General features: G+C 39.7%; 1 protein-coding gene across 5 annotated transcripts in view; it reads left to right on the top strand.

Annotated features, from left to right (window-relative positions):
• tspan9a (tetraspanin 9a) overlaps positions 1-26,033 on the top strand; it is a 290,269-nt gene that overhangs the window by 43,004 nt on the left and 221,232 nt on the right. For 2 of the 5 annotated variants that reach the window (XM_066684883.1, XM_066684885.1), the window contains exon 1: positions 1,349-1,739. The exons of 2 other annotated variants lie outside the window; for them this stretch is intronic. The gene's annotated coding sequence lies outside the window, so the exon portion shown is untranslated. Of the gene's footprint in view, positions 1-261; positions 359-1,348; positions 1,740-26,033 lie in introns of those variants that run through there. One more of the 5 variants, XM_066684886.1, reaches the window with a different exon arrangement.

Here is a 26,033-nt window from a genome sequence, read left to right on the forward strand (position 1 = left end):
CTTCTTCAGCTTTTGCTCCCAGCAATGAGAAGATGAGACGTGGGGTTGAGGTGGGAACGAGGGCAAGGCTGAAGGGAAGGGCGTGGCTGAATTACTGTTTATGTTTAACTCTAAGATGCTAGTGCAACATATGCTGGCAAAATCTCTGACAGTGCAGCTTTCAGTATATAAGACCTGGCAATGAATTCATTTTTGTCCACTGTGGTGTACATGTCCCCAAAGGGTATTTCAAAAACCATAGAAGCTACAAAACTGAAACGTGTGGAGGACATCCTACATGAATGTGACTGCAAATAGGAGGAATTCTGATTCAGTTGGCTGTAATACTGATGAATATCTCTGTGACGACCAATGACAAGTCTGTTTTAATTTTTGAAGTTTAACATGTCTGTGAGTTTTCATTAACTGTTTATCACAGAAACACATTTGTAACTTGTTTAGTTTTGTAGCACTTCCTGTCATGCAGTTAGCCGTCTCCCGAGTGTGGAGACATTTTCACCTTAAGTGATCAGAAACAGTAGTATATGTCAATATTACCCACTTATGAAGCAGGAATAGAGCAGTATCCTCATCTTGGTTCATGCTTTTCAACCTTTGGAGGTCAATTCATTGACTAAAATCCTCCAGATGCCATTTCTAGATGCAAGCCTAGCATACCGGACTGAGACTTTTGTTTGTTTTTTCTTATTTACTTACACTGGGGATTCGTAACCACATTAGACTGGTTTCGAGCATGAAAACAGACTGGAGTTCTAGCAAATAAACAATCGTGAATGTCACCTTTAATACACTGTGGGCATGAGTGAATGAAGATTCAAAACTTTCCCAACCTTTTATTAGAAAGTGGAGTCTAGTTTGGCGAACTGTATGGAAATCAGAAAGACAACAGAGATTTTAGTGGCCTTTAATACATTGTGGGCATAAGTGAATGAAGATTAAAAACTTTCCCAACCTTTTATTAGTAGTGAATGGACCACCTAAAACCATTCATTCATTGTCTATAACAGTTTTTTAAGTTCAGAGGTCACAGGGCACAATGTTGGGACACAGGGCGCAGGAAGTGTGATGGACAACGCTGCACACTAAACTAAAACCAAAAGGTTTTTTCTTGGAAATAGTTTTTAAATATGTCATTTGGATGAACAGAGAGAAAGGTGTTTTAAGGACTGCTTTTATAGTGGCGTCTAAATATAACACATTATCATAAAAGTGTGGTTCTTCTGTTTCTGGAAAACCTTTGGCTTAAAATAGAGGCATATATTTACAGGTCAGAAATGTCACCAATTAGCATTCCTAAATCGCCCTTTTCCAGTGGTGGAACCACCATAATGGTTTAGTTTAGATGTACGCTCGCTGTATGCTTGCAGTATTTATTCGGAGGGAACGCAAGCTGCCTGTAGGAGTCTCCGTTCGCGGCCATTTTTGTTTCCGCTTCCAGCAAAGCCCCCGTGTCCCGCCGAAGTCGGGGGGAGTTCGGGAAGTTCCTCCGCCTCAAAGCCAGAGCGTGTGAGTGAATGGGAAGCTGCTGTATTCCTTCCTGAAGAAGTACACAAAGCCCTTAATAGCGCTCAGCTGCATTCAGCGCCTGTTGAGGCTGAAAGTGGAGTCTGTTCGTGTAGTTTGGCGAACTGTCTGGGAATCGGAAAGACAGCAGAGATTTTCGTGGCCTCTTTTTGACAGACAGCTTCCTCAGCGACTCACTGAGAGGAGAACTTCAACTCTGACTGAACTCCAACCAGGTACAGCATTTAACTTCACTTTCACTCTTTCACAGCTCTCCCAAGACGGAGAGAAGTCGCCAACTTTGATGCGGTGTGTTTTCCTCGAAAAAACGTGTCGTCTGTAAACTCAGGAATGACTTGTTTTTGGTAGATACTCTGGCGTTTCTGAAAACCAACACGGTGAGACTTTTTTGTTCAGACGGGGGTTTTAACAGATGTTCTAACTCTGCTTTGAATGATACAATACTTACATACGGCAAAGTTAAGATAAAGCTGTTACTTAATATAAATAATGTGCTGTTTAGCTCATGTATAACGCTATCTTGAAGTTTTTGGCGTTTTGGGACTGTTGTGTTTTTTTCCCCAAAAATGCTTGTCGTTGCCTGCGTTTTGAGTTCCGTTCCCTAAGGGAAGTGTTTTTGCTTCAAAGAGTTATACACTTTTTAAAGACGTACATTAATACTAGAGGGCTGCAATTTCTGTCGTTTTTTCTAGGGTTGGGATGCTGTGCGCTAATGTAATAGTCGTGTTAAAAGGCTACAGAAATATTAATTATTCAAATTTGATGTAAGTTCGCCAGGCTTCCTTCCTTCTTTCCTTCTTTCCTTCCTTCCGCTCTTTGAAAGTGTTTAACTTAAGGAGGTAGTTTCTAGAACTGCACTCTGCTTTACATTCTCTCATTATTTATCTGAAGTTTCGGTATATCAGTATTTTCAGGCAGACAAAGGTTTGTGTTTATGAACCACTGAGTCACCAGAAAACCCACAGCACTTTCTGTAGAAACACAGGGTTATTTCTTAAAGTTAAAACAAATCTTCACGTGTTATACAGTTATTATACACTTAAAACGTGTGCGCAAAAGTGTTATATAGCAATATAGCATCACAGAGAATTTATGTTTTATACAAGTGCTTGTTTTCTATTTGTCATGCATTACAAGAGTGTCTAATCATCACTGACTCAGAATAAACCCCCAAATCATGGTGAGGAATGTATGAGTGCACAGACAGACGGGGAATGTGAGGAATTAAAACACACTCTCAGCACTTTGAGAGGCAACAGCTGAGCAATAATCAATACAGGGAATGTGACAGGAGACATTAGAGTGACTTTTGCTGTTATACTTTCTGACAAGTTCCACTGCAGCGCTCAGGTTTGTTTGTTTTACCTGTTGTTTATAAACTCAAGGTCTTCGCTTGAAGCCGTTCAATAAAAATGAACATCACTTACGTGATTCTTCTTTCATTGTAGGTATTGATGAGTATTTTTGTAGACTGAGGATCATATGATGTATCTCTAATATAATTGAACCAGTTAATGTTGTATTTGTCCTCCAGAACGGAAGGCTGCACTCGGTTCATGGCACTTTTAAAACTTCATTTATTTATTTTTAATGTGTTAATTTCAGTCAGAGGGAATTTACCAATATCAGCCTGTGACAAGATATGATTAATTCATTTTTGTTGTCTGAATCTTTGTAAAATATATTTTAAAATCTGTTGGAAATGAATGAGTGGGCAGCTGTCATCACTGATAATCTCCCTCTTGCTTAGTCAACTTCTGTTTCAACAAGTGTCAGAAACAAACAGGGGCAAAGGGTAAAAATGCTCACATAGTAAACATTCTCTACTCTTCAGAATACAGGGCTGAAACAGCAAGGAAAGAGCAGTATGCATGTAGGAAATGGTTCAATACAGACAATATATAATTCTGTCTGGTGTCAGACCTAGTGTATTTCAGTTATTTTGTGTATTTTGTAAATTGCTTCTAAATTTCAGTCACTGAGAGCAAATATGTTTTTCATAAATTACTTTTATCGTGACCCAGTCCTGCTTTTGGCCTGTCTGCTTTTACAAATGTGTGCTATCTTGTTGTATGGATTCACCCCTTTGTAGTTTGAGTAGGGCTTTTTTGAGAGAAGAGCTTGAACCTTACTAATCCTGACCCCGCATTCCTTTTACGCTTCCTGTCTGGAGCAGGCAACCCCACAGGTTATTGCCCTTTCTGGCCTTCCACAGAGGAAAATCGTTGTCCACTTCCTGCCTGTGTCCTGAGCTATACACATGGCACGTGTCTAGAGTTTTTAGCTGGATGAGTCTCTTCCAAGTAGTATATGGCTATCTGCTCTGTCATGCCCATGCTTCAAAAGAGTGTGGTCTGTCATTAAACTCACCACACCCAGCGCTGAGTCCAATCAAATCAAAGCCCCTCAGCTGGTTCTCATTTTTTTTTCTGTACTCTTGAATTGCTTTCTTCGTGGAGGTTATTGAAGTCGGCGTATGCTGCTAAAGCTCAGCATAGCAAATGTTCTGTTTAATGCTTATCAGGATAGCGTAATCATACTAAATACATCATTTGTTTTCAGAGGCAATTAAAACCAACAGCATGGCTCATCACACTGTTTATGGCATCAGTGAGATGCGCTCATCATGATGATTACTCCACTTTTCCATCCTGATGTTCATGAACGTTCCCTTTTTCTGTGGGCGGCTGAATGATTCCACATACAAACTCAAACACACTCACTCACACACACACACACAACACACTGATCCTGTGCTTGGAGGCTCACAATGACAGGGCTGTGTGTTAAATCAACAGTTTTGTTCTCACTTTGACCTCATTGGCGCAGGCCTGTAGTGCCAGGCTGCTCATTGCAGGCAGTGAGCTCTGAACACTGGCAGGAACAAGAGTGGCTCTGTATTTCAGTGAGTGGACTGGATATTTCTGGCTTTCCAGCGTGTTGGTTGTGACTGAGCAGAAATGGAGAAAGCTGTATGACATGAGCAATCATACGCATCACATCATACATCACATCATACAGTGCCTATCGTGTGTTTACGTAACATTTTCTTTTGTACTTTTTACAGATAAACCAGAGTACGCAGTGTGGATTTAGCTTTATATCACAGTCATAGTTTGCCATGACTAAACATTCTGCCCACAGAGGTATACACACATTAAAATCACTTTTCCACTGAATGGTACTTGACCCTGATCCCTATTTGGTACCTGAGCAATTTCCCATGGCTCCCCCCAAAATGTAGCTGTTGATGACACACAACTTGGGTTTTGGAAACCACAGCAAGGGCAGAGGTAATATTTAAGCATTGTTTATTCATTGTGGGTTTTTTGTGACTGAACGCAGCTTAGCCATACATCACTTCAGACAGATAATAGATTTTTTGTTCCTTTCGTCTGTCTCTAATCTAAGGAAAGTTGGTACCTCTTCAAAAGACCAAGGCAGAATTTTTTGAGCTGCCATTGTACATCAGATAAAAACAAAGATGAGCAGTACTGTAGCTCGGAGATTTTACAGATGGGTATTATGTGCTGAATGTCTGCACTGCGACTATTAGAATGACGAGTCACTCTGGGCAGTCAGAACAATTGGAAATACGAGCGAGCAGGTACAAAACAATTACCCAAACTTGTCCAATAGAAAAGCAAGAAGCTGGGTAGAGCGGAGTAGGTACCATGCAGTGGAAGAGTGTCATAATTATCAGGTCTTTGTTACTACTAGTTTTTCTGGATGATGGGCAACCCACTTTTACTAGATGTGTGACAACCACTAATGATAATGAGAGCACAACAGTTACTGGGCTGAAGAACGGTTATAGACTATTAATTTAAAGTTTTAAGGTTTGAGGAAAGGTTTTCTTTAGCAAAATGCATTTGCTAGTTACCATAGTATTTTTTTATATATTTTTAATAGTCCTTCTGCCTTTCAGTCAAATTAGACAATTCTAGTTAAGTGATGACATATCGGTTCTTTGCTAATTTTCTGTGGGATTAGTAACCAACTAAATCTGCACTGTACTTGGCTTTTGCATGGCAGATAAAGAATTATTAGGAATACAATGGAAGAAGAAAAAACAATGTGTGCACATGAATAAAATATTTTACATCAGCATAGTTATTGCTAGAAGTAAGTAAACTAAAAGTAAATGTATGCGGTATATTTTATTCATAAGGTACATATTTGGATCAAATAAATATAATAGAGTGTGCTGATATTTAGTGTGGTTATCTGGTCAGAAATGGGGACAGATAGTTTATAATTGCATTCAGGGGTCAGCTGGAATTCAGTTCTCATATTTACTAGTTCATTGATGGAATTCCTTATTCTCGAGCATCTTAAAAAGACTTATTAGACTATATTTTTACATTGAGTAGTCAAGCACAATGCAATCAGAGTTTACCAAATTCATAATTTGGACTTGTCTCATGCTGATGAGTGTTCTGCATCTCTGTAATGTAACCATGTGTCTATAAGGCAAGCACATTCTGTAGCTATATTTTAACTGCATGACTGGACCACGTGCTGGGCTTTACTGTCTCTTCTATTTTGGAGGACGGTTTGTAAGTAGTAGCTTTAATGTCACAAGTATTGACAGGAAGAATAGCCCTTAGACAACAAGATATATACCATTTAAACCCGTTGAGTACTTATGAACTCAGCATTTGTGTACTGAATCGAGGTTTCCTGTTGTATCACATGCTGTAAAATGGCTCTCTGTGTGTTGTAATTGCTTGTGTTGTATGTGTGTGAGTAAGAGCTTGTTTAGAGTCTCATTGATCCTTTGTGGTTGATGGCGTCTTGTTTACTGCAAAATAGTTTCAAGTATGTTTTCTGTAACGTTTTAGCCAGATTTGCTTATGTGCAGCAATTGCTGATATGTTTTTGGCCTTGCCTTTAGCCAACCATTCTAAATGACTTCATGTTTGAATGCTGGCAGTGTTGTAAATGCCTTAAAGAATACCTGGTATTGTCCTTGCTTCAGATTCAGTTCCACTACATCCAGATCACATCTTTCTTTTTAGTAAAATCCTGCACAAACATTTAAACAGTTATGAATGTAGTCTATTTTTGCCTGTAACTGTACAACATGAGAATATATGCAGATGAACAACAACAGTATAAAGAAATTAGAGTTTCTAGGGGACGTCATGGGTGGTTGGCTTCAGGGTCCTCGGGTTGTGGGTTCTAGGGCTGTTGTGTTGCGGCTCACAGCAAGGCTTCAATTGCCTCGCTTGCTAACTCATTTATGTACAGTACCACTAAGAGCGAAGTGTATGCTCAGGTTAACCAGAGCTTTGTGTAGGTGCTCTAATTTGAGGTCTGAAGGTGACAAAATGAACTGTAGCATCACTACACTTTGTTGTATGTAAGCTGATTTAGGCCTCAACCATACAACTTTTATGTTGACAAGGCTGAATTGTGGTAGAGTGGTAGGGTTCCTGAAGCAGAGTGGGGTATTTATACCACTGGACAGGCTGAATATGGTTGGAGCTTTGCCTTTACAGATAGCTACATTTATCCAAAAAATTTATATCCAAATCTCAAAATTAAAAACCGAACACCTACCCACCAGACCAATATCCGAGTAGCTGAATATTAAGGGGTAGCCAGCCATAGTAGGTTCAAACACCCCCGTGATCGCTGTCTGTGAGGAGTCTGGTTTGTTCTCCCTGTGGGTTTCCACATACGTTGGTAGGGTGATTGGCTACAACTGAGTCCTCAGTTTTGAGTGTCTATAAGCGAATTTGTGAGTGTGATGCCATGTGATGTAATGGCACCATCAAGTCTATTTACATTAATTTTCCACTTGGTCACAATGCTGAATCACTTCTGAATAAATGACCTGAGGCTACATAGTACTGAGGGAGTAAATTCTCCATGAATTGGCTCCTTGGGTCTTGGTTGGCTTCTTTGCAGAATTAGTGTTGGGCATTCTGTGAGAATTTATATCTCTTCCATTTGTAGCCAGTCTGTGTTGGGTTAAGTTTGTTCTCACATTGTTTGGTATCAGGGGACAACACTGAGCTCAAGAATAGGAAATGGGTGGGCAATCAAAACAAGCCTATTGTTTTTCCTTGATATTTTAAAATGTGGATGAAACTAAAATGGACAAGTTGCAAATACAGAGTGTCTCATCCAAAAATGTAATAAGTTTGAATTGAGCTATAAACCATAAAGGTAAAAAAAAAGCTAGAATTGTCCCCTTATGTGTAAATTATATAAAATATGACATTTATCTTTTATCTATTATCTCTGATTTCTCAGTGTTTCTAATTTATGTTGCGCTTTACAGACTTCTTATAACTGTGGCGGTTTAAATAATAAAATAAATAATTACTTAAATATTATATAAATAACATTTTTTAACCTTGATTTATTGATTTTTAAAGCTTGAGATGCCTTAAGAAAAGGTTGCAGTGGCGTCTACTGCATGTACCAGCTGTATATACAGAGCTAGTATAGACTTCAATGAAAAGTATTTTGAATTGAACAGGACACTCCACTCCACTTCACTGCACATGAGCCAGATGTCACTATGCCCAACGCCAAAGGTCAGCTAGAGTCATTTTAAACCCTTCAGCATTGTGCTGTGGAGCAGTGGGAGTGCATTCTAGTGATTGAATTCCATCTAGTACTTTAGTGAATATGCTGGAGTGGCGTCTGGTATCCAGAACTAATTCAGCATCAGCACCTCTCTAAGGTTATTGTGACTGACTGCAATCGAACCCTCTTGTGTATCTAGTGTCTTGGAAGAGCAGCTGATTGGCAAACAACCTTTTAATAGCATTTAATAACAATTATTTTTCACTTTTCAGATTTTTCCTACACTTAATCAAAATATGTATATAGTGCGGGCGGCATGGTGGCGCAGCAGGTAGTGTTGCAGTCACACAGCTCCAGAGGCCTGGAGGTTGTGGGTTCGATTCGCATCTGTGAGGAATTGGTGTGTTCTCCCCGTGTCCGCATGGGTTTCCTCCGGGTGCTCCTGTGTCCATAGGCGTGAGTGTGTGAGTGAATGTGTGTGTGTGCCAGTGAAGGACTGGCGCCCCCTCCAGGGTGTATTCCCGACTTGCGCCCAATGGTTCCAGGTAGGCTCTGGACCCACCGCGACCCTGAACTGGATAAGCGGTTACAGATAATGAATGAATGAATATATATAGTGCCGTTTCTTCAGTGCTGAGCCCAGAGGAGCAAAAAAAGAGGCTCTCCGCTCCCTATTACAGTTCAGTGAACCGGCACCATGATACTGAAGCTGTAATTTTAAGGAAAAAACATATTACGTAGTGTTTAATACATTTTCTGATATGCATCGTGATAGGACAAATCGACAGAACCAGGCCTAGGCTTCAGTAAATGCACTAAGTTAAAAGATGACCATTGCCTGATCCCACTCTGGCCGTTGTTTGACCCAGAGGCACGTATGTGCATGCAGTAATGCTTAATTATTATGTGTGTTTGTGTGTGTGTGTGTGTGTTGTTTTTTCTTTTAAAGAACAAGCTTTTTATTATTGCCATATTCCATTCCATTTCTGCCCTTGTGTCCAAATTTCACTTTTAGTTCCTCGATTCCCTGATTCTGTCTGTTTTCTCCAATCAAGGAGATCATGGGGTGAATATTAATGTTAGAAGAAACGTCTGATTGAAAGGTGTCCAACAACATTTCGTCTATTTTGTGTTTACGAAATAACAGTAAAAAAAAAACACGTTTTTCCTAACACAGGCTTGATATATATTTCAACAGCATCTTGAAATGCTTGACAACCGCACTGTAGTTGAACATTTCTAATTCAGAACACATGCTGGTGCTGATGAGAGAGAAGGGGGACTTTCACAGACTGTAACAGGTTTCCATCACATTATATCATGAAACGCAAGAGCACACTCCAAAGGGTGCTGATTTATGAAGTGAAAATGAGATCATTATGGAGAGGAGTTTGAACACTGAAAGCTGAGATATTCACTTGAACAGTCAAAGAACCTCCTGCCCTGTTCTCTTCCTGTTTCTCCTGTAACTGAGCAGGGTAAAGCTCTGTGACGGCTCGTCTAGAGGAAGTGTGCTAGAGGGTGTCACAGACAATGGAGCTAAAGCCAGACCGAGCAGATTATAGCTTTGGAAGAATCATGCCTCAAAATCTATGGCCATGATTAGCACCAGTGTTGAACTTTTTTGAATGTCAGAAATAGCCCAGTGACATTTTACAGTTAGAAACATTCAGAATTATAAAAGAAGAGTTACTTTCACTAGTATTAAAGTAATATTGTTTAAGATGTATACAAATTAATTCTGTTGAGATGCTGTCACGCCCTCGTCATGTCTGTTTTTCCGGCCATGTGCTGAGAGCGAGCACATGGCTGTTTGTTGTTGTTTCCTGTCTCCGCCTTTGTTCCGCCTCCTTGTTCATCACCCTCGTTATCTGTTTCAGGTGTGTCTCGTCTGTTCGTGTATTTAAGTCCCCTTCCCTCACTTCCTGTTGTCGTTCATTTGTATTGTTTGTTTCCAAAGTCATGTCGGTTTGTGTCATTTCTAGTCATGTCATTTCGTTTTTCTCCCCAAGCCTTGTCATTTCTTTCCTCTAGTATCGTTGTTTCGCCTCCAGTGTTTCCGTGTCTTGTTTCTTAGTTCGGTCTGTCTGTCTCTGTCGTTTTTCTCGTTTCATTTCTTAAGTTTAGTTGCCAGTCTTTGTTTCGTTATATCTTGTGTTTCATTAAAATTACTGTGTTTTAGCAAGTGCGTCCGCCCCAGTCAGTCCGCCCCTCGAGCCTGACAGATGCTAATATTGGACAACTTCATAGGTGTTCAGAATGATGAATATAGCTATAACTGATTCCATTATGACATCCAGGATACCTTATATTTGAGAAGTGGGGTCTAATTTAGAAGCATATTAATAACCAATCATTTCTTATGTACATATTATTAAAATTAATTGGTAAATATCAAATAATGCATATATGTTTTATCTAGTGTCTTACTGTGATTTGATTAAAATAAAAGCAGTATTATGACGGTGGGATAATTTGTGGGAAGTATCTGATTGTATCAGATTTTTATTTTTTTTTTTCTGACCAGTGTTAGGAATGGAGTTGCAGGCTTTATTGTCCTGGTGCAACACCAGGACATTCTTCTTGTGCTTGATATCAGAAAACCAAGCAAGTTCTGTGTTATAATTTAAGTATTTCCCCAAAATGTAAATATACTTCATTCATTCATTTATTGCCTGTAACCACTTATGCAGTTCAGGGTCGCGGTGGATCCGGAGCCTACCCAGAATCACTGGGCGCAAGGCGGGAACACACCCTGGAGGGGGCGCCAGTCCTTCACCGGGCGGCACACACATTCACACCAACGGACACATTTGAGTCGCCAATCCTCTTACCAATGTGTGTTTTTTGGAGAACACACCAAACTCTTCACAGACAGTCGCCCAGAGCAGGACTTGAACCCACAACCCCAGGATCCTGGAGCTGTGTGACTGCGATACTACCTGCTGCACCACCATGCCACTAAGATATATTCAAAACTGTCATTTCAAAATATAAAAATAAATGTTCAGGCCTGCTATTACATCTTATTTATAAGAATGATTCTTTAATGAAACCTCCATTATTCTTTAGGGAAATGAGAGGCTTTTCTAAGACATCCCTGTTACAAGAGGCAATAGAGCACATAGGGTCATCTTACTCAGCAAAGTAAGCATTGTTTTCATCAGCCAGATATAAAATTTTTTCTTTTCTTTTCTTTTTTAAAAGACTCATGGGTGTGGCATGTGGAATCTGTTGTTTTCAGGTTTAAGCTTGCTCAGGAACATGATCCCCATGACTTAATAATCTTTCCCACCATTTCCTTCATGTTTTCAACACATTGCAAATAAAATAAAGTGTATTTGGTGCTTCCAGCACATTCTTGGCTGCAGTGCTTTGAAAGCTGATATAAAAATTAATCAACTGTTTTTACACAAACCTGGCACTTGGTAATTCTAACCTCATTCAATAAGATTGCAATAATAATGGTGACACAGCAGGTTGGAGGATGGTGTTATCAAAGGGTTCTTGTCTCTTTCTGTCCATAAATTGAACGGGTAAAATATATTGAGTATGATTTATTCATGTGTTCTTGGCAATGAAGAACAGATAATGTGGAATTTAAGTCAGGGGTCACACAAAATATTTTACTTGCTCGTTAAATTTATTATTTAAAAACTTAAGTATTAGACCAATCTTAGACATAATGTTGGATATAAGACTGAAATGAAAATTGCTGGTCTAAACCCAAATTTGGAAACATTCGGCCAAAAACTGAAACCAAAAATCCACTGTTTTGACTCATCATTAACATATTTTAATTGCTGTTAATTTTACATTTTAATTTAAATTATAATATATTTTGCCGTTTATTATTGTTATTTTATGTTATTGCTTTGTAATTTATTAAAGAAATTGCAAAATATTTTCTCAGTGGCAGTAGAGTCCTAAAGAAACAGCACTCCATTTTAACAGCAGTCCATTTTAAAACTTGACGGGATTTAGCCAAAAAAGGAGTAAATTCCATTTTCTGTTCATAGAAACATGTTTATAAGAAGAGTGTGGAATATATCATATGTGAAGAAAGCATTGGTAGTTTTAAGATGACTTCCTGTTTGTCACTGTTTAAATTTCTAAACATTACCTCTTGTTTTCGGGCTACGCACACCTTCTATAATCTTCACAGAAATGGTATGAAATGGGATACTAAGGAGCAGCTGCCCATGAGCTTAAGTTCAATATTTTCAATGTCAAGCATTGGTTAGAAGCCTGTACATTTCAAGGCTCTGAGCTGTGGAGCAGTGGAACAGTGTCAGAAAAATTAAGAGGTGTTTATGTTAATTGTGATTGGTGTGGTGTGGTGTAGTGGGTAATACCTCTGACATTCTCAGATGAGTAGCCCACCACACTACTCCAATAAGAGCCCTTAGGCAAGACTCCTAATGATTACCTATTTTACATGATTAGATGTGAATGTTGCTCTGGATAAGAATGTTTGGTAACACTTTACAATAAGGGTACATTAATAAGCAGTACTTAAAGAACATTTTAATTTTAATAAGCATTAGTAAACTACTAAGTAAAGTCACAATCATTAAGTAATGACAGAAACAAGAACAAACATTATTTTAGAATTTTTATAAAGATTTGATACGCAGCCCCAGCCTTAATTGAGCAAAATAAGATAACATGGCTTGTGATTGAAACAGAAGGAATGAAACCGAATGAAGGAAGGGAGTGTGTTGCTTGGCGGCTATGTGGCCATGTCTGTCCCGCTGATATAAACCATGTTTGACACAGCTTTAATACAGTCATTAGTGCATCTGGAGCCAGCAGAGACATCTTTGATAGCCTCGTGTGCCCCAGCAGCAGCAGTGCAACCTAGTCCTGGGTCTCCTCTTCTCACCTGTGTTGCATTACTTGATACCTTATTGAGTACTTCCACATATGAGCTTTATGTTTTTCCAGGGACACCATTCAGGCCTTGGCATTTAAAGCAGCTGAATGATATTTACCTATAAATATGTATTTCTTAATACTCAATTACAAAAAATGCCAGACTGCTGCGGGCAAATTGGTTTTAGCTCTATATATAGCTGTCTTCTGGTGACCCGTGCCAGGTTGTGTATTATATTCTGTTGTAGATGAATGGATCCTTTTGAGGTGGTCAGACTTAAAATGTCACTGCTATATTTTGCATGCTTGGTTTGGTGCACTTTGGGACTCCTAAAACCATCCTTTCCTTTTCTTTTAGGAGAGTGTTTCAGCTGAGCGTGCATGTGTCTTACAGTCTAGGTTTGGGCGGTAGAACTATAATAACGTATAGCGCGGTATTTACAAATGTGGCTGGTATCTCAAACTGAGGGCGGTATTTATGACATGTTTGGTGTTTCTAATTTTTGTTCTGTGTCTTTAAAAGTGGGGTGAAACATTAATGTGCATTTAAGAGAGCCACAGGAAGGGGGCACTGTGGGAGCTCAATGACTTCTGATGTCAGTCTGAAAATGGGTGGAGAAAAACACAAGCCCACTGCAGTTGCAAGTTTAGGGCTGAGTTTGGGTTATTTAACAAACAAAATACTCAAAAAAATCCTTCACTCAGCTGTTCACAGCTTCATTCATTCATTCATCATCTGTAACCTATCCAATTCAGGGTCGCGGTGGGTCCAGAGCCTACCTGGAATCAATGGGCGCAAGGCGGGAATACACCCTGGAGGGTGCGCCAGTCCTTCACAGGGCAACACAGACACACACACACACATTCACTCACACACTCACACCTACGGACACTTTGGAGTGTCCACCTACCAACGTGTCGCCAATCCACCTACCAACGTGTGTTTTTGGACTGTGGGAGGAAACCGGAGCACCCGGAGGAAACCCACGCAGACATGGGGAGTACACACCAACTCCTCACAGACAGTCACCTGGACTGGTAATCGAACCCACTGTTCACAGCTTTATCCGCTAAATATGTGTGTTTTGAGTCTCCGTTCACTGACAAATCGGTGCCTGTTAGCGTCAGCTTTGCTTCTAAACAGTGTAGAACTGTCTTATTTCGACTCTTCTGTTCCTCCATCACCAGTTGCTGAAATTTGCTCTCTCAGAAATAGGTTTTCATCGTCAGCATGTGTGTCGGTGTGCACTGTTGGGCTGTGTTTAGCTAAATTCATTCTGTGCTCACAGGTTTAAAGCTCAGTGCAGCCTGACAGAGCACCCCCTCCCCATGGTAATACCTAAACCGAGATAATATTTTGAGACAGTATGGTGGTATGGAAAATGTGGATACCACCCATCCCTATAACAGTCTGAGATGGTCAGCACATCTATTCAGGAGACTGACCTTGAGCTAGCATTTCCTCAATATACACCCTGAATCACTTCAGTCAGAATGTTTGTTAGGTGTGTTTAATTGGTTATGATTTGTAGGATTTCTGTAAGGCCAATAATAGGCAGCACAGAGGTGCTACAGGTAGTGTCACGGTCTCACAGCTCTGAGCTCCTGAGGCTGTGTGTTCTCCTTGTGTCTGCGTGGGTTTCCTCCAGTGGTTCCGGTTTCCTCCCACAGCCTAAAAACACAAGATGATAGGTGGATTAGTTGTGTAGATATTGCCAGTATGGGTGAGTTTGTGATGCCCTGTGATGGACTGGCCCCTGTCCGGCATGTGTTCTTGTATTGCACCTACAAAGGATGCGTTGAGTTGTCCCATGAAAATGAATTGGGGCATTTAGAAGAGAATCCTGGCTTTGTATTTTGTGCAGGAACCATGTGCTTGTCTTCACCCTTCCAGCTTGGTAGCATCATGTGTTTAAAGGAGTCTTGGTCAGTGATTAAACATTGAGAAGAGGAAAAAGTCTCAGTAGCCCTCTTGTACTCATAATGAAATCAAAGGATTGTTTGTGCTTTTCCCTCATTACATATGCATGCATTTTTTTTAAATGCTGGAAGTTGATAATTATGATGAAGCACCTACTCAGATTTGCCAAGGCCGAGGAAATATTGCTGTGTGCTGCTCAACACCAGTGAACATCAGATTTTTAGCTGCTAAGGACTGTCATTGTATTTGCTGAGAGGTAATGGTCACCATAAATTTGAAAACATAAACTAACAGGATATTTGCAGTAATATTACACAGGGATTTCATGCAAAAAAGAACCTGACCCAAATTGAGGTTGCACCACTGTTAGCACATAAACAGATAATAGATAAAGGGTCCAGCTGATTTAAGTGTTGATAGAATGTCTGTAAATAGTTCCTTATTTAGTGAATCTGACCCAGAATATTGAACATTTCATTGAATGTTGTCCTCAGTATCAAAAATCCCATTCAGCCTGAAAATATGTGCATTGTTTCACTTTCACTAGAACCTTGTGCTTCACAGAAATGTATATGGAGATAAGGCAAACCAAATGAATGAGTGAAAAGGAAAATGAGCAAGGTTGTTTATCTGCCATCATTGTGGATTTTGCTTGAGAATGACATTTTGGAGGAAAGTGGTCATTTCTCTTTTTTTTCTCTCTATGCTTTTTTTTTTAATACCAGTTGGTCCAGCTGGAGGGTTTTGTATGCCACAATAGTGTCCTGAAATGGGTTTCCGCAGCAAACCCCGCTGAGCAAATTACACTCAGGTCAACAATACAAATCTTCCACGCCTCACACAATATCCCATCTCCCAATAAGAGTATTGGCACCATACAATTTCTCATGCATTTCCAATCTACAGCTTTTGAGGTCTTAACCATTCATCCTTGACAACACCCTCATTTTATAAGGACAAACACTAGGGATTTAGGCTGGGCTGTGAAGCCAAAAATAATTTTCCCAAGAGCCAGCCCACATTTAGGAGTGCTTGCTAGATTTAACCTAACCTAACATGGCATCTGTAATATATTATCAGTGTTCTCTGAAAGTATTAAAACATTAAATTCTTTCTCAAGAAGGAACACTTTTTTGTGTTTTGCAATGTTGTGACAGCTGAGCACCATTACATATATTTATGAAAGTAAATCTGATCTCTCCGCACATTCAAAGCTAAAACATTCAATGGTAAAACAATTGTAAAAGAGAGATTTTTTAAAAATAATTTGCGTATACTGCTAAAAAAATTACAATGCTAAATAAAATGGATGAAATTCGTACAATAATATGATCTTTAAAGTTCATGTTTTTTTTCTGCCAACACTTTATTATCGATTTGATGTCATGTTGCTAGGCTGCATGCCCTTTCTCCAAATGAGCTTGTTGTCAAGGGATCTCACAAGTTCATGTTCATGTTTTGATGATGTAAAGCAGACACATAAATATCTCCTGATAGTACAAATTAATATTTGACATTTATACATTGCCATTTGATGCTCTAGGGGTATGTTGAACATTGACAGATAAAGCACTTAAGAAGATAAGGCCCAAACAACATTTAATCTCAGAGAGTGGTCTGTGGCTTTTCTTAGGCATCAACTGTAGAGTCAAGATTTTTTAGAGGCTCTGAATATTGAGGTTAAGGCTTTACATTAGTTCTTTCTAAATCATGTTGATGTTCTGATCTAATGTGTTGGATTCTTTGAAAATTAGGACTAACCTGGATTTTAGGGCCTGGGGTTTGGTGATTATGGCTAAATTATCATATTTCATTTTTCTGAGATTTAATTTGTTGGGATTGAAAGCCTCATTAGTGCCACATTAAAAGAAAATCTATTAATTAAAGCTAAAAATGATCAGTAAGTGTTTACATACTAATGATATTCAAGGAAAGCTCATTCAGATATTGTCTGTACTATTATGATCTGTACTATTATTAATAGGACTTTAAAGCTCCTATAGTTTGGTATATAATTAATGGTCTAAATGAAGAACATGCTGTGGATTACTATAGTCTGTTTATATTCTGAATAGTTTTGCTTAAATGTGTTAATAGCCTTATGTTTAACATTAAATTTGACATTATCTTTATCCCAAACAGCCTGGTCCATCCAAAATGAGGAGTTATTTGAAATAACTCTTCTGCCTGATTTATTTATTTCTCATGGTTTTGTTTATTTTTAAATATATATTTCTAGGCCAGTTCTGTTACGGTTTTCTGTTTATCTTTTTTATGTTTCCTGTTATGTTCTTTAAGTTTAGTGAGGCAGAATATTTTTGAATATATATATATTTAGTTTGCAGGCTCATTTATTGCAGCTGACAGTGGTCTTGCTTCACTACTGCAGTTTTTTATACATCATCTTGCATTCTTTATGGTTGTTGTTGATTTTGGGTTGTGCAGCTGCATAAAAGAACACATTTATTTACTTTGTAGATTCAAGACTGAAATTGATGTTGACAGTAGGGCTCATTGTGGCTGGGAGAACTACCCTTTCATTGATGCATACTTAATCACCTATATCAAAGAGCAAACATCATTTCTGTAAATAGAATGGGAGGGAATATGTGTTCCCTGTTGTAAATATGAGGCATAAACAATGCTTCTTTTACTGAATTCTGTTTGCATATCTAAGACGTTTGGATGACTGGTTTTGGGATCTGTGTACAGTGCAGCCTTCCTGCCTGATCTTTGGATGAGATGCCTGGTCTGCTCTGGTTTTGCTTCAGGAATGATTCATAATTGATATCATCCCTTAAACTGCTGTTCAGGAAAAAGCTATTTTCGGTTTGCCAGAATGTATGAGTTTAATATATGGCAAACTCTTCAACTCTAGCCCTGTGCATATGATGTCAGGCTTACTGCCATGTCTCCCACTTATAGAGTAGAAAGAAATAATTGCCTGAGGTGCCGTGTCCCTCTGTGTTTGTGTACCAGGATTATAATTTGCACTAGAAGCACCGTTTTCAGCTTTCAGTTCCAAAGACATGAAACATTCATGTGGTCTTTGTGTGCACTAGGCATTTCTTCACAGTCCACAGCGTAATTCGGACATGCGTGCTGTACAGCAGAATGCCTATGCTGAAAAGAGTTGATATCATTTGTTGTGGGTTATTGTGAAATGTGGATAAAATACTCAATAACCCATGCTCTAGTGAAAGGTCTGCCATTTTCGTCTAATGTGTCCAATACAATATAGATATCATATATATGTTAAATACATAGACATTGAACAACATCTTGCAATTAACTATAGCCTATAAAGTGTTCATTAATGCTGATTTATGTTCATTTATTTATTAATTCATTTATTTTCTGTAACCGCTTCATCTTGTTTAGCGTTTGGTGGGTCTGGTGCCCACCTGGATTCATTGGGAGCTAGACAGGAACACACCTCAGGCAGGATGCCACTCCGTCACAGGACATAACGCACACACTTTGGAGTTGCCAATCCACCTACCAACATGTGTTTTTATATCATGGGAGGAAACCCATGCAGACACAGAGAAAACACACCAAACTCCTCACAGACGATGAGGTCAACGTTTGAAAGGACAACCCCAAGTCCCTGGAGCTGTGTGACAGCAACACTCCATGTTACTTGTGTGTTTTTTCTTCATGATTTTACAGCTTTATGCCAAAAGGACCTGGATGGAAAATGTGTTGAATTACCTGAAACTGGAGACAACATTTTCAAGCACTATTTACTTATGCTGTACCATGAAACATGATGTCAGTGTGTTGTGTCAGTAGTTGGTTATCTCCTACCTCTGCTAATTAGATATTACGCTTGCCCTCTTTTTCAAGGGACTCTTAACTGTATCCATATGCATCAACACAACACCCAGAACCTTCCCCGTTTTCTCAGTTCTCTCCATTTTAAACCCGTTCGGAAGCTCTTATGCTTGTCCAAGAAAATCACAACTCTTCCAGTATGAAGTTTATTAGCTTGAAAAGTAGAGTGGGGGAGTGGAGTGGAGTTAGTTTGCCAACATGTGGGGAAAACAGCTGGGTTTGTGCGAGCTTGGCTGCATTTATAAATCTCTCTCTCTCTCATTCTCTCCCTCTCTGTCTTTCTCTCTTCTGGCTGACAAGTGGAAGAGAGTGTAATCATTCATATCCTCAGCTCCTGTAGGCCTCCATGGCCTGCTGCTGAGTCGCAGATATGCCAACAGCCCTGCAAAGTGGTCTGGCAAAAAGACCCTTTATACATGAGCCCATTAAGGTTTTCTGCTCGTGTGGCTCTTATTAGATATTCAGACAGTGGGGATTAAAGTTGTGCTTCAGTGCTGCTGCTCACTGGCTTTTTCATAATGAACTTTTTGGATATTAGGCACACTGGTAGAGAGAAACATCTTTTCCCCATTAGGATTACTTCAAAAACCCCTGTTTTAGGCTGTGTTGTTATGCTGAATGATTTCATTATATGCTCATAAATCCCTCTCACTGTGCTACCAGGACCGAAACTATTCCCTTTTTAGAGTCTTCATTCGTTTTGATTGTAGCTGTGGTACGGATAATGAAGTAGGAAAAGGTTTTCCTCACAGATCCATGTTTGGTTCTCTAAATACGGTAGTCACTTTAAACTTTGTTTGGCTTAATTTCTTGTTGGATGTCAAGGGTTGTTTGTCTTTGGGCTGTTTGTTCCTCTCAGAGTGAGTCGACTAATTTTAAGACAGATAAGGATTGCCGCTCTCATGTTGTCCAGCTCTTTTAGTCGACCTGCAGTATGTGTCACTAAGATAAACATGTTTTTAGAATGACTCGCTGGGAGGAGATATGGAATGTTAAGAGTGGTTTCACTTTGACTGTGGACCCCTGTTGACTCAGAGAACATTGGTGAGGAACTATCACAATGTTTATCTGCTTGGGTTGGGGCTTACCAAGTTATAATAATATTCCAGATGCTTTGATCTGCCTTACAGTGATTATATATTGTTAGCTGAGTGTATGCTGTGTACACCCCATGTAACCACTATAGAGAAGCTTACGTCTGTATGTACAGTTGGAAGTCCACGTCATATATCATATTTTCAGATAACTTGAGAGACATGCGTTACAATAATAATTTTAGCATGTAGAAAACAGTGACAGAACGGTGCCCCGGTGCATGATTGTAATTGAATTGACTGAGCTAAAGGCTATAAAGTTGTGAGTGTCTGAGTGACTGGGTGAGTGTGTGGAGCCCTGTGTTTGACTGGTGCACTGTCCAGAGCGTAGGCTACTCCTGCCTGCTGCTCAGTGGCACTTTTCCACTGCATGGTATGAGCTCTACTGTGCTCTGCTTGGCGCAACACACTTGGTTTGGTTCCGTGGTTGGTTTTCCACTATAAAGCCCCCCTCCCACCCCATCCACCCCTGCACGTACACACGCACACACACACCCACACACTGAAATATAGCACATCTCTATTGGGAACTGCAGGCTTTGGAAACTACAACAGTGGTAGCAACGTTAAGCGTGTTTACACATCATGTTGTTGTTTCTTGGGACTGAACATGGCTCCATTTCTCAGTTCTTACAGAGCAGTGAAGTTTTCCGATTCCTTGTTGCTCCATCCGGCTCTCACTGGACTCTTTTGTCAGCCACCAATCCAAGGAGCGTTTGAACCTTTTCAAAAAAAACACAGTGTAATTTACGAGTGACTTGTGAGTCTGATATATAAAATGTGATAGCTGCTGTAGCTTGGAGATTTTGCAGGTGATTAGTTTGTGCTGTGTGTCTGCATTTCACTGTGTAGAGTAGGATCTCTGGCCAGTCAGCGCTCTGGCCAGTCCCTACTCTGCTTGCTTGAAGCCCAGTTTCAGGTGCTATATTTGCTCCTCAGAAAAGCAAACGAGCCGAGTCGAGATGTCAGCTCCGGACCTGAAAAAGTGACCCTGAACAATATATAGAAAATACATTAATGAGTGAAGCCAATATGCATATGGTACACTTGATTTACATTCCATAAATCTACACTTCTACGTTTCATTTATAAGTTTCAGTTTCAAGCAGTGACAAGCATAGCGTAAATGTACTAGATGGATTTTCTTTCAGCAGAACCAGACTGCATGCACAGCAAAAACTTTTTTCATCAAAAACGAATAAAACAAAATATGTCCTGATCTTCTTACAAGCAGAAATGAAGTATTGATTAGAAGTCTAGAAGCTGTGCTTCTGACCCACTTGTTTTAATGAACTGTGATTTGAGAAAAATTAATATCGAATTACTTTTGGTTTTGACTGGTAATAACTACAAATATTGAAGTCTGATGAAGTGCACAATTAAAGCTGGTCCTGACTGTATTGCCAAGCTAGTATTATAATTATGCCCGAATTCCTATGTCCATTTGGACTGCGTCTTTATATTTGTCATCTCTTTGAAAAACCTCAATAGTTTAGTTCTAGCTTTCCTGAGTAGTTTCTCATAAAGTGCTTGGGTAAAAAAAAAATTGAAGGTTTTTCCTTTGAGGCTCATAGTTTGAGTAAGAGTAGTTCTTCAGCGTCTACCTTAGGCTTTGTCCATCTGTTAGAGCTCCAGGAGGGCCACACTCTGTGCCTTCTCAGTGGTGCTTCAGTCCTGTGAGTGATGGCTTCACATTCACGCTTCTTTTAATCATTTCCTCACTTCTGACTGCTGAATAACCGGTCAAAAAGTGGCTTCTTCTTCAAGAGGTCACTTTTAAAGAGAAGTGTACTTCAACAACTTCAGCATCCAGATCAGAGTTCTCGGGGGAATTGTAGGACCTGATCTGAGTACTTGTTGAATGAAGCTATTTTACTTTTAATGAGATAGTTTAGTTTTTCTTCACTGAAGGCATTGGTATGTGGCTAATTACCATGAGCACTTTTTCATTTGTTATTCAGAGGAAATGAGGTCAAGGAACAGGAAGACTTGGCCAAAGTATTTATAGGGTTTCCTGTTTTATATTAGAATTTTTTGTGTGTGATTTATTTTGGATGTGATTTTCATTTCCAGGCCTCCCACTAAACTGTCATCTTTGTTTATGACCAATTACAATAGGAATTATCTGGAAGATGTTCCTAGGATGTGATATCAAGACCCAGGAGGGCTCAGCTTGATTGTTTTTTTTAGCTGATATGGGGGTCAGTTCAGGTCAAAATATACTTATCACTGCAGGCAAGATTCAGAGTGATGTTAGTCACAGTCAGTCATAAACGCTCCTTATGTTTTACAAGATACTGTTGTTTTTTCCCCCCCAAAATATTCTGTATAGTTTTATACTCCAGAAGACATTTGTATTGCTCAAGTGTTGCCTTTAGATGGCTCAGGAGACTTAAAAGAGTCATATTATAAAAAAAAAACAATTTTTCAGTCTATTAGTGCACTCATTTGTGTTTTGGGACTCCTAGCGGCCCATAATCTGTGAAATAACACCACCCAGCCAATTGTTCTGTGGAGCAAAATGAGCTGTCCTTATTTTGCCTAGTTGTTTATGTGAAGTAGGGAGACTTTATATTTGTCCTGCCTCACCATTTGTCCTGGAGTATTTCCAATCACAGCACCGGACGCACATTTATAAGAGTACAAAGACAAGGTTAAACAGAGCAAAACAAACACAATGTGAACAGAGAAATAAGAATGCCAGTAATGGTGGAAATGAGAACAGAGAAAGAGATCCAGGCGAAATGGGTAAAATCCAGTTCCTCTGCTCAGTCACTTCTCACTGCGGTGCACTCGGTTTGGAGTAAACTGGAGTAAACTGGAGTGCTGTGCTGAACAGGGCTGATTAGACAGGGGTAGAACAGTGCATGTGTTGTTTGACCCTTGTGGTCAAAGTATGTCAGAGGTGTTTCTTTAAGACTCAAGGGAACTGTGTTAACTTGAGGCAAAATATGTCCATTTTTAAAAAATACCTTTGAAGAAATTAAACAAATAAAAACCATGAGATACTTCTGTCCCAGATAAAGCCATAACAGCTGTTTGCGTTTAATAAATGAGAAATTCTTATATTCTTATATTTTATGGCTTTTAGTCTTGGGAGGAATTATTTTGGTTATGTTGAGATCACGTCGCTCTTTGGTTCAGGAGGAATATCGGAGCCACACAGAAGGCACTTTGGAGAGAGCTTCTTTCAACTTACCTTCTGATCTCATTGTTGTAGGAGACATTTTAGAGATATTAAGCAGTTCTTATTTTTCATTCCTGTGGGATAAAAGGATCTGCTATAAATGGATTGGTAATTGAATTGAAGTCAGCAAGGTTGAGTGACTTTAAGTTTCCACCCTGTCTATCATTACCTCATGGATGGAAACCTTGCACTGGGTGTGATTCTATCACTGCCATTACTCTGAGCATTCACACAGTGCATTTGATCCTGTTTTGGTTGCCTTCATCAGACCGTGGGGCTGAGTGTGTTCAGGTTGGCTTGTCTGGGAGTGCTCTGATGGAGCGACTGTGTTTGGATGAGACTGTTAATGAGGCAGAACTGAAAGAGCCCCACACCCATTGTCCAGCTTTCAGCAGCAGGCCAACAAACAGAGTGTGTCAAGGAGAGGCCATGCTAACGTGTCTCTGTGTTTACTGAAAGCCAGCCAAATAAACAGAAGTTGGCTGGTCTGTTATGGGGAAGATGGAAATGTTCACGCTGTCTGGAGCTACTGGTTTCTGAGATGCTGAGCTTACAGTGGAATGACCTTTAGGAAAGTGCCAGGTAATGGACATTTCTCCTGGCATTGTTCACTGTAAGTGTCTGCACTCAGAGTGATGCTTACTGAAGCACTTCACAGTGGACTGTAGTCACTACTCTGTTCACTTATGGACCACTCTTCCCCAAATTGTACTGAGCAGTTACAAGGATGAAATCATTTCAGCACTGGCTCATCCAAGGGTCTTCGGATGGCGGTTTTTGGAGGCATTTTATTGCAGTGCTTAGCTTTAATTCATTGACACAAGCCGATGCTGTGTGTGTGTGTGTAAGTTGAATTTTATCTTAAAATGCTGTTTATCTATCTGACTGTAATTTTCTTTATAATAAGTTATTATTAGATGCAAAACACATCTCACTCACTCACTCACTCACTCATATATAACCATAAGTTTCACAAGTGGCACTATAAAAGTATATACATAAAAACGCATTTCCTGAGTTTTGGAGTGAAATTATCCTTTGAAATGATAATGCTTTGATTCCACACAAAACATTGATAGAACGAATCATATACAGTAATCCCTCACTACTTCGCGGTTCATCTTTTGTGGATTCGCTACTTCAGGGTTTTTTTCAAAGGGGCTTATGGCCGCTATATCGGGGATATTGAGAGACAATCTAGGAAAACCGTGAAAGATGAATAGCCAAAAATATTTTTTTTATTATTTACATGTATTAGACAAGGCACGTAGGTGACAAAATATATCATTTACAAGTATTTCTAACATACAATACATGTATTGTTCATGTCCACATGAAAGTGAAATTTACTTACGCTAAATCACAGCTTAGGAATTACTCTATTAAAGAAACTGGTAGGATATCACATGTAGTTCCAACTGAAAAACATTATAGAAGGAGTGTTTAATGCAAAGGGTGGGTTGTTAACAGTAACGGGGGGGTTTAAAAGTCCAAATACTCGTTAAATACATAAAAAAAAAATCTTTCCTCTACTTCGTGGAAATTCGTTTTTTCGCGGGTGGTCTTGGAACGCATCCCCTGTGAAAAACGAGGGATCACTGTATTAGGAGGAGGTAATGTACTATGTTGTAGGGCTGGCCCCCAATATTGACTGTTAGGATATTCGTTCATTGGGTAGGTATTTGGTTTTTAATTTTGAGATTGGGGTATTCATATTTTTGATAAATATGACTATCGATAGGCAGCACGGTGGCGCAGCAGGTAGTGTCGCAATCACACAGCTCCAGGGACCTGGAGGTTGTGGGTTCGATTCCCGCTCCGGGTGACTGTCTGTGAGGAGTTTGGTGTGTTCTCCCCGTGTCCGTGTGGGTTTCCTCCGGGTGCTCCGGTTTCCTCCCACAGTCACGTTGGTAGGTGGATTGGCGACTCAAAAGTGTCCGTAGGTGTGAATGTGTGTGTGTGTGTGTGTCTGTGTCACCCTGTGAAGGACTGGCGCCCCCTCCAGGGTGTATTCCCGACTAACGCCCAATGATTCCAGGTAGGCTCTGGACCCACCGCGACCCTGAACTGGATAAGCGCTTACAGATAATGAATGAATGAATGAATGACTGTCGATAAAGACAACACTCCACGCCACCTGAATTCAGGCTCTACAACGGTTTAAAACAAAAAAACAGAACGTTAGTTAGGGTTAGAGAGTGTTAGCAAGTGGATTAGAGAGAGAGTTAGCGGGCGGGTTAAAGAGCACAGACTGGATTTTAAAGCAGGTGTCGGATGCATTTTTTTCTGAACGACAAACACCACACCACAACACACACAAAAAATAATTGCCGAATTATGCGACCGAAGCCCAAAGGCCTAATAATGGTGTTCGGGACAGCCCTACTATGTTGTAGTTTGACCTTACTTCTACACTGATATGTGGTTTCCTAGACAGGGATGAATCCTAGTCTTTGACTACACAGCATGTTGAATTGGGATTTTCCATTGAAAGGAGGATGTAGTCCAGCACTAGGCTTAATCACTGTTAAAGGTAAAGAGGTAAACCTCCCCTGAGTTACTTATTCCATTACAGATTTAGTTCTGTTTCAGCACCTGGACTGCTTTGCTGCCCTCATATTTCATTTTGTGTTGCAATTTTATATAAAAAAAAAAAGGATTCTAATAATATAACAGTAGCACCTAACCATTTTCATACCTGTGTTTTTTTAAGTTGTTTTTTTCTAGGCTTCCTGATTCATTTATTAATTGAAGTAGCAGCACTTTGTTGAAGTTGCTCTACTCACCTCTGATTGTCTTGGAATTGCTTCTGATATAATGTGCAAAGACCAGGCCGTTTGACTGTCATGCTATGATTTCATTAATGAAGACTCCTCTTCTTTAAGGTTGATAGCAAAGGCACTTGACACTCTCCCAAGAGTCTGCCATTAGGAGCTTTAATTACATTTAAACCAGAGTGTCTGCTCTCATCATTATACAGTGCTCTGCCTCTGCAGACCAGGAAAAAGAGCGAGCTGGGGTGTGAAACAGCCTTTCCCAGAAAAAGGCAAGT

Source organism: Hoplias malabaricus, chromosome 11 (assembly GCF_029633855.1).
Source record: "Hoplias malabaricus isolate fHopMal1 chromosome 11, fHopMal1.hap1, whole genome shotgun sequence".
Classification (NCBI taxonomy): Eukaryota; Metazoa; Chordata; class Actinopteri; order Characiformes; family Erythrinidae; genus Hoplias; species Hoplias malabaricus.